The sequence below is a fragment of the Adiantum capillus-veneris genome, chromosome 7, assembly GCF_014529385.1.
Source record: "Adiantum capillus-veneris isolate H3 chromosome 7, ASM1452938v2, whole genome shotgun sequence".
Taxonomy (NCBI): Eukaryota; Viridiplantae; Streptophyta; class Polypodiopsida; order Polypodiales; family Pteridaceae; genus Adiantum; species Adiantum capillus-veneris.
In genome coordinates, this window is record NC_140937.1 from 146,550,661 (window position 1) to 146,560,127 (window position 9,467).

The window sequence follows — 9,467 nt, forward strand, 5'->3', positions numbered from 1 at the left end:
TTCGTCGTATGCGACATCATAGGAGACATGGCAGTCTCAGAGATGTATGTAGTGATGCCATGGACTCAGTTGCTTTGACAGTTGAGGTAGATGTAGTGTCGGAGTATACTAGTGATGGGGATGTCACTTTTACCTCGAGCTATGCACGAGATGCTATACATGTGGATAGTGCACTCCCTTCGCAGTGGTTGCTAGACGCAGATGCTATGTTTCATGTCACGTCAGATCGTGAATGGTTTTGTAGCTATTCTAGCGGGATGCTTGGCAGTGTACATTTGACCGATGGATTGGTGCATGCGATAGCAGGTGCAGGAGATGTGAGAGTGTCATTACCGAGTGGTGCATCTTACTTGTTACGACATGTGCGCTATGTACCAGATTTGACAGTGAATTGGATCTCGATTGGTCAGCTTAGAGATTGTGGATGTCAGATTTTGCTACGAGAGCGAGATTTTGTGATGCATTTGGGATCGCTAGTGATTGTGAGAGGTGCTAGGAGTGGTACAGGTTACCCATTGCATGTGGATCACGGGAGAGACGGTGTTGTCTCTGTGATCATGCAGCCAGGTAGAGAGCGAGAGAGCAGGCGAGTCTCTTTTGCTCGTGGGTTGCAGGATGCTTTGCATGGAGTGCAGAGCAGTGACCTTGTTGTGCAGGTTGCGTCTACGGATGCACAGGTAGAGCGGGACAGCTCTAGTGAGTCACAGCAGGATGAGTCATCAGAGGTGATGACAGAGATGACTCACATGGATGCTGAGATGTCGGCTATTGTGGAGTCATTTCTTGATATGCTTATGCCAGAGCTTGATGCAGATTCAGGACAGATGGATACTCTTGGTACACATGTGATCTGTGGTGGGCACGAGGAGTCACTCCAGAGCTCGGAGTCAGAGTGCCATGGTCTCTATGATAGGGGACAGGATTTCCATGAGTTGAGTTCTGAGTTGGAGGTGGCAGAGGTTGCCAGGGTTGCATCAACGTTCGGTGTCCTCATGTACGAGATGCTGATCTCGAGGCTCGACATAGCAGCTGCAGTGGGAGCATTTGCAGCAGGGTTGATTAGTTGTTCGATGACTGATCTCGGCATAGAGCATAGGGGAGGTTTGCAGGTATTGGACCGATACTTGCAGGAGTACATGAGCTCTTGTAGACTCTTTGCAGAGCTTGGAGCTAGCTCTGTGTGGCTTCCGCAGCGGGATGTTTGTATATCAGTAGAGCCGGATGCACTAGCTCATCGAGAATCAGTGGACATAGGTTGAGAGAATATCTCACCTTCTATTAGTTGTACACTAGTAGATTTTTCTTAAAGGCACATTGGCCTTTAAGTGGGAGGTTGTTGGGGTTAAGGCCTATGTGCCTTGACCGGTCGCCCAGGTCATGGACGCCCGTCCACTGTTACCCTATACTTATAGTGAGTATGACTGTATAGGGGGAGCTGCCACTTCAGAGTCTCCCCACCCACATTGTGTGTGTGTCTCCTTCTCTCTCTCTCACTCTCCGTCTGTGGTTCTCCCTGATCCCCTTCACTTCAAACCAAAAAATATTGCCAGCTTGGAGTATACTTTGTGTGGTGAGGTCAATAAATTTTTTCATAAAATTTAATATCTACTAACCCAAATGATTTTCTCATATTAAACTAATCACTTAATGTGGGAGAATAAATGGGAACAAGAATTAGAATATAGACATGTGATTATGGATCTATCTCACCACGGAACCAAAGTCAATGGGCCCGAATGAGAGATGGTCTATCAAAGAGCAATGCTAACTAAAGGAACTTCAAAGAGCTTAGGGTTAGCTTCATTAAAGACCTCCAAAGGTTAGTGTAAAAGTCCTTAGACCTTAGGTTAAGCTAGGCCTATGCTTGATGTGCTTGATGATTAAAAGGCATGTGATGCTTGATAACAAAGGTGCATGCTTTAAGCAAGGCTTGTGCTTGAAGGTCAACCCAAATACCTACAAGGAGGGGGCGATCCCTTGAAGCTAGAGAGAGAGAGAGAGAGAGAGAGAGAGAGAGAGAGAGAGAGAGAGAGAGAGAGAGAGAGAGAGAACCCATGCTCATGCTAAGCATGTACGTGCTGGACTAAGGTGCTTGAGAAGATTCCCATGCTTAGAGGGTAAGGTGCTTGAGGGGCTTGAGTCAAAGAGGAACCCTACAAAGGAGGGCGAACCCCAAAGCTAGGGGAATGTTTGACTTAACATCTCACTCACCCAAAGGGCACCCCTTCCCCAAGGGGCACAAGGACACATGTCAGGTTCTCGTTATGCTTAGCGACATGGTGTGCTTAAATCCTATTGGCTAGGCTAAAGAGGGGTCCAATGAGCATTTGTTTTAATTAAATTAATTGTTTATTCATTATTCGAGCCCTCTCTCTCAAAGGGGAAAGGAGGACACTTGTCCAAAGGCTACCTCTACTGCTTGAATCGACTTAGGCTTGAAGGAGCCAATGAGCATAAGGCATGAGCTACAAGAGGGCGTCGAGCCAAGCATGTAGGGGGCTAGCTTGCAACATATACACTCTCCCACACACACACACACACAGATTGTGTGAAGTGCTAAGTGCAAGAACTTCATCTCCTTCTCCAAGCTTGTTGAGGAGTTGAGAGCCTACACCAACACTCTTGGCTATGGAATGCAAATCCAACCAAGAGCCATGCTTCAATGCTTGTCATCTTCTTCTTCATCATTACTATGCTATTATGCTATGCTGAAGAGTGATGATAAGTGAGGGACTATTTTTTCTTGTAAGAATGTTTCTTCTTCCTCTTCCCTATCCTCATTCCGTGCTAGCTCTCTCCACCTTCGAATGTATTTGAGGTCTTGGGATGAGACCGGGGACAAGTTAATGCTTTCATTTAGCTAAGTTATGGGCATAATTGTGGTGCATGAATCTCTCTATCTTCATTGCACCATCAAGGTCTCAAGGAAAAAGCTTGTATTGTATCAAGTTCTCTTTATGGGAGAAATTATAATACAAAAGCTTTTGGAGGGGGGACCGGCTCCACATAAATCCGGTTCTCAAATGTTGTCAAGTTCTCTAATTCTCTCTCTTACAAAGTATTGTTCATGCCAAGTTAATTTAGTATAATGGTTATGTTGCTACTTCTAATTAAGTTCACCCTATATTTTCTCAAAGTAGTCTCATAAAAATGCTCACTATAGTTCTCTTACTTCACTATTCTCAATGTTCATAGGCTATTTACATTACATTGGCATCAGAGCCATTGGTTTGTATTTTCTTGGTTAAGAAGAGAGGTCCTTCAGTTGACCATGAAAGGTTGGACCTATTCATTCCAATAGTGTAAGTGGGACATAGATCTATTATCTTGGCTGAAAAGGACTTAATTCCAGGTACACCGTTGGGAACTATAGACTTAATAATGGAGTCTCTCAAGGCTTTCCTTTGGCTTAACCATTATTGAGCTACTAGAAAGCTCAATATGAACCATAATCAATTGGGCAATGTTAGACCCTCTCCACTATTCTTTGCAATCAATAGTCTCTAAACCATGGGTGTGGATGCTTGAGAACTAATTTTCCTAGGTAAAGAAGAGTAGCAGCTAAGGTTTTTGAGGGTACCAATTCACAAAGTAGCATACACATAAGTTTAATTAGCATGGTTGACAATAATCAAGAGAGTCGAATGTATATTAAAAGCTTTGATTTTGCACATGAAGGTGCTATTGATGATGCCCCAATGTTTGTCAACTATTTGGTTAGTAGGTTGCAATAAGTTATGGGAAACCCTGCCTTGCAAGCCGAAGTTACTCAACAACTTCGTGCTTATGGGATTTCCCTTCCTCTCGAAGAAGAGAGAGAGTTTAGGAAACCTCTTGTTGAGACTTCCAAAAAAAGACTCTCTCCGATAAGAGAAGAGGAGGAATCCAATGAATGAGAAAGAAGCGAATCTCCAAATTCCTTTGAAGATGTAGCTCCAAAAAGATGGCAATCTCAATGATCCCCAACTCCTCCCAAGAGAAAAATATCATCCTATAGTCCTTCTCCTTGTCACTCCAAAAGGGAAGAGAGGGAAAAAAGTAAGAAAAAGGCAAGAAAGAGGTCACCCTCTTGGCCTTCTTCTTCACCTTCCTCCTCTTCCGACAAAATCAACGGATATTCTCCTAGAGAATACAAGAGGAGAGGACATCTCAAATCCTACCCTCTTGGAGAAGGTCCCAAAAGCTTAAGAAGTTCAAAGAGGGAGGAAAGAGTATCTCTTCTCTCTTTTATTACTTATGATGGCACCTTTGGTGCTACTGACAAAGTATTGGCCTTCATCCAACAATTCGACACGGCCTTTCAAGCTACGTCATGTAGCTATGCACTTTCAAAAATCTGATCGTCTCAATGGTGGGCTAGTCTCCATGGGAATGACAAAGCCCCAAGGACATGAAAAACTCTATGAGTTTCCATCATGAAGCAATTCTTGGCAAGTGATGACAACGATAAAGTGCTCACTGAATGATAGAGTTTAAGGCTGTTCTCCAATGAGTCTGTCCACCACACTATGGTTGCATCTTGTATCAATTTCCAACACGGGGCTAAAAGGAATGCCAAGCCCATGGAAAACAAAGATCGAAATGATACAAAGGGAAAGAACAATGCTCAAAGTTCTTCCCGAGGCAATTCCAACAACAACAACAACAACAACAAGAAGGAGAAAGGAATTAACAAAAGTAAAAAAAAACTCTCTCCTGAAGAGCTATAGGCTTTTCGTAAAGAACACAAATGCTTTAAGTGTGGGGAGAAAGGACATGGCTATCGTTCTTGCCCCAAAAGTAATGCCCGCAATGAGACTCCTAGAGCTTCCACGATTGAAGCTCCCAAAGAGGATGCTCCTTGTTTCAAAGGATCATCCCTTTCATATGCTTGGGGGAAGGTGAGAGAGCATGATGTCTTCATCCTATTTGATCCTGTCTCTACTCACAACTTCAAAACAACAGAGCTGGCCACTAAGTTGGGAATTCAAGGTTTTTTGAGATGGGAGATATTGTAACTACCGATGGGGATTTCAAGGGATAGCAATCCTCCATTACTCCCTTAATTGGGAAGTTGAGGCTTCATGTCCAAAGCTACGTTGACGAAGAGGACTTTTTTATCTCTCCTCTCCAACATGAGGATGTTATCCTAGGGGCACCATGGTTCAACCACATGGCTGCTAACATGAAGTTTCCTGAAAGGAGAATCTACTTCACCTACAGGGAAAAGAGCATGTATATAGATGCTAATGAGTCTGATCGTACTATATCACTTGTAAATTCATCTGTTTTTGATAAGTCAATGGAAAGATAAGTTTCCTCGTACATGATTTTTGTGAGAGAGTCTCTAAATGATGCTAATGCTTTAACAAAACAAAGTGGTAGGAATCAAGAAGAACTAGATTTGTCCAATTTTCTAAATAGATTCCAAGACATTTTTATAGACGACATCCCTATGGAGTTACCTCCAAAACGAGGGGATGATGACCATATGATAGAGCTTCTAGCTGGAAGCTCACCACCTAATAAACCTCCTTATAGAGTTTCTCAAGCTCAACAAGAGGAGATTATGAGAAAAGTGCATTAGCTGGTAGACAAAGGGATCATGAGGCCTAGCTCCTCTCCCTTTTGGTCTCTAGTCCTTTTAGTGCAAAAGAAAGATGGTACATACTGCATGTGTGTGGACTATCGAGCACTAAATTGTATCACTATCAAGAATAGGTTTCCCATACTGCAGGTAGAAGATTTTTTTGATAAGATACAAGATTTGATCTACTTCGGTAGGATTGACCTTAAACGTGGCTATCATCAAATAAGGATGGTGAATGAAGATATCGTAAAGACCGCGTTTTCTGTACAATTTTGGGTCTTTATGAATATTTGGTCATGCCTTTTGGTTTGACAAATGCCTCAACCATGCTCAATCATTTAATGGAGAAAAATTCTAGACCCCACCTCAAGTTTATTGGAGTGTTCTTTAATGATATCATCATCTACTCCAAGTCATTGGAAGAACACAAGCAACATCTCCAGGTAATTTTTCAAGTTTTGAGGGAGAACAAGCTTTTTATCAATCAAAAGAAGAGTGAATTTTTTCTCCAAGAGATTTAACACTTAGGTCATTTTATTCCTCAAGATGGTATCCGTATGGCTCCATCAAAGTTGGAGGTGATAAAAGCATGGCCTAATCCAAGGAATCTACATGAGCTACGAAGCTTTATTAGCATGTGTGCATACTATAGATGCTTCATAGCAAAAATTTCTCAAATAGTAGGACCATTACATGACTTAACCAAGAAGAACATTAAGTACTCATGGACTGCTAAAGAGAAAAATGCTTTTGACAAGCTCAAAGAGAAGCTTACCTCCCAAGTAATGCTTATGATTTTGGTTTCTCAAAGCCATTTGGGTTCCAATGTGATTCTTGTGGTGACTGCCTTTGAGCAGTTTTGCTTCAAGAAGGGCATGGAATAGCATATAAGAGCCGAAGGCTCAATATCGATGAACCGGTCCTAAACATATATGAATAAGATCTTTTAGTTGTTCTACATGCCCTAGACACATGGAAGCACTATCTATTAGGGACTCCATGTATTTTGTGAATGGACCCCGACGGCCTGTAAAACGCCGGGGGCCAATGGCACGCCTCGAGCCGATCTCACGGTAAAGCGAACAGGGGGCACCACCTATCTTTGAGCGGCTAGGATGCAGACCACAGTGATATGAACACCGCAAACTTACACACACACACACACACACACACACACACACACACACACACACACACACAGAGAGAGAGAGAGAGAGAGAGAGAGAGAGAGAGATTGACAAATGATGAAAACCCTCGGGGGTGTGAGGGAGAATTATTTCTTGCAATATTTACAATGCCCTTCCTTCCGGCGAGGTGGCACACCGCAGTGATAGAGAGGTAGAGAGAAGAGATGGTGAATCTACTTGGTGCGTTCTCTAGAGACGACTCGATGATGTGAAACTCGCTACCAAGGATGTCTATGTGTATGCGCATCGACCATTGGAGTCAAGAGGTGGACGTAGCTCCCTTCACATGGTGCAATTCCCAAAACAAACCATCACACAAGTCCCCTCCCCGTAATGCCAATAATGTCAATTCCTCTCACTAAAACTCTACCAAGTGCTGACCTCTCATAAACTGCCCCCCCTCGATAGTGACCTCTCAGTGCCCTTTTATAGGTGTTGGCTGCTTGGATCAGGGTAATCCCGATTTGATTAGGGTAAGCTAATCGGGGAGACAAAGCAAGGCGGTGGGCCCAGTGTGGTTGACCCTTGCTTTGTCTTGGGAGTTATTAAAATGAAAACCTCTAGGTGGGCCTTTGTGACCATCACCTAGAAAGAGGGAATTTACAAATTGGGAATTTTACAAGGCTTGGGTGAAAACTGAAAAAATGATGATGATAACCTATGGTTTACTGAAAATGGTGTCATGGTTGCGTGATGGCGGCGAATGATTGGCTTGCCGGTGCATCAGTGTAGTGCGTATGTCTTTTCGAGGTCGGCCGGGACATGCCTTCGGCACATTTCTTCGCTTCGGTGTCGGCAGTGTGTGCTTTGGCCGCCTTCTTCCTTGTCGATGTCGATGTCGTTTTGGTTTTTTCTTCTTTTTTTGTATTTTTTATGGTGTGTGCGTATTCGCGTGTCGTGTGTATGTGTGTGTGTGTATATGTGGGCAGGCGTGTGTGTATATGTGTGAGTGCGTAAGCGTGAGTGTGTGTATATATGTGTAGGTGAATGTTATTTGTATATGTATGTGTGTGTGTGTGAGCATGCTTGGGAACGGGGGGTAATATGTCTTTTATATATATATATATATATATATATATATATATATATATATATATATATATATATATATATATATATATATATATATATATATATATATATATATATATATATATATATATATATTTATTTATTTATTTATTTATTTATTTATTTATTTATTTATTTATTTATTATTATTTTTTTTCTCTTTTTTCAGTTGGCGGCCTGCAGACTGTGAACGGGAGGATGGGGGGGGGGATGGTGATGGAAAAAGGGTGTGTGTGCAGCGTGTGTGTGTATGAGCGTGTGTGTGGTGGCGCTGCATAGACCGCGAGAGAGAGAGAGAGAGAGAGAGAGAGAGAGAGAGAGAGAGAGAGAGAGAGAGAGAGAGAGAGAGAGAGAGAGAGAGAGAGAGAGAGAGAGAGAGAGAGCTTGGATGTGCCTGTACATGCCTGAGAGAGAGAGAGAGAGAGAGAGAGAGAGAGAGAGAGAGAGAGAGAGAGAGAGAGAGAGAGAGAGAGAGAGAGAGCATCAGTTTTGCGCCTTCGGGCTGGAGTCGAGAGGTGGACTGAGAGCAAGAGAGAGAGTGTGAGAGGGAAAAAAACGGGTTGTGGTCTGGGCCTTGTGGGGCGTCGACATGAAAGCGAGGGAAGGGGGGGGAGTGTTTTGGCAATGGAGTGGGGCAAGGTAGGGTGTGTGGTGAGAGAGAGAGAGGGAATATTATCCCTTGCTTTGCATGGAAGCTCAAGGACGAGAGGAGGGGAGAGAGTCAATGGGGTGGGGAGAGAGGGAGAGGGGATAGCGGGCCAAGGGAGGGAGAAAGTGAGGCCGAGGGAAGGGTGAGGGGTGTGTGGGTGAGAGAGAGAGAGAGAGATAATATCTGGCTATTGGCTTGCACAGAGAGCGAGGGAGGGAGAAAGCGAGAGAGAGGTGGTGAGCGTGTGGATAAGAATACGGGAGAGAGTGAGTTCGTATGCGGCTATGGGCTCGACACAGAGGGAGTGCAAGAGAGAAAGCGAGGAGGGGGGGGGGGGGGGAACGCAAGTCCACTCCTGGCGGAGGGTGGCAAATAAGGTGGGGGGTCATTGAGGGTCAACGGGGTGTGGGTAAGAGAGAGAGGATATTAGAGAGAGAGTGTGTGTGCTCGGCCTCTTGTAGGCCACGAGGGAGATAGAGAGAGAGGATTGTCGGGCCACCTGCGGCCATGCGGCCACAAAAAGAGCTAGAGAGAGCGAGTTGTCAGTGAGAGAGAAGGAGTGGATGAGGGAGAGAAAGTGGGTTCCGAGAAGGAAAAGAGGGGAAGAGGAGGTGTGTAGGGAAAATGAGCGAGAGAGTGAGTGGGATATTTCATTCGATGCCCGCCTGGGGAATAAAACTACAGGGGGAGAGAGAGAGAGAGAGAGAGAGAAGGGAGAGTGAAACCGAGGGCGGCCTACTAGGCTGGGGCATGGACGAGCGAGGGCATGAGGGTGATTAGGCCGGCCAATCGAGAGGGGGGGGGGGGGGGGGGGGGGGGGCATGTGACCACGCCATGCCAGTAAAAACCAACGTCGTGAGGTTGACCAGGCATTTCCGAGTCTTCGAACGGTGTTGCCAAGGCTCCGGCAGAGGAAAAATAAACCTTTTTTCTGTTTTTTTTCTTTGATTTCCATAAATCGGCTATCATTAGCCCTCCCCTTTTGGCTAGA

At 44.4% G+C, this 9,467-nt stretch overlaps 1 pseudogene; it reads right to left on the reverse strand.

Annotated features, from left to right (window-relative positions):
- Positions 1 to 1,956: 1,956 nt before the first annotated feature.
- LOC147454766 (uncharacterized) lies at positions 1,957 to 9,228 on the reverse strand (annotated as a pseudogene).
- Positions 9,229 to 9,467: the final 239 nt, after the last annotated feature.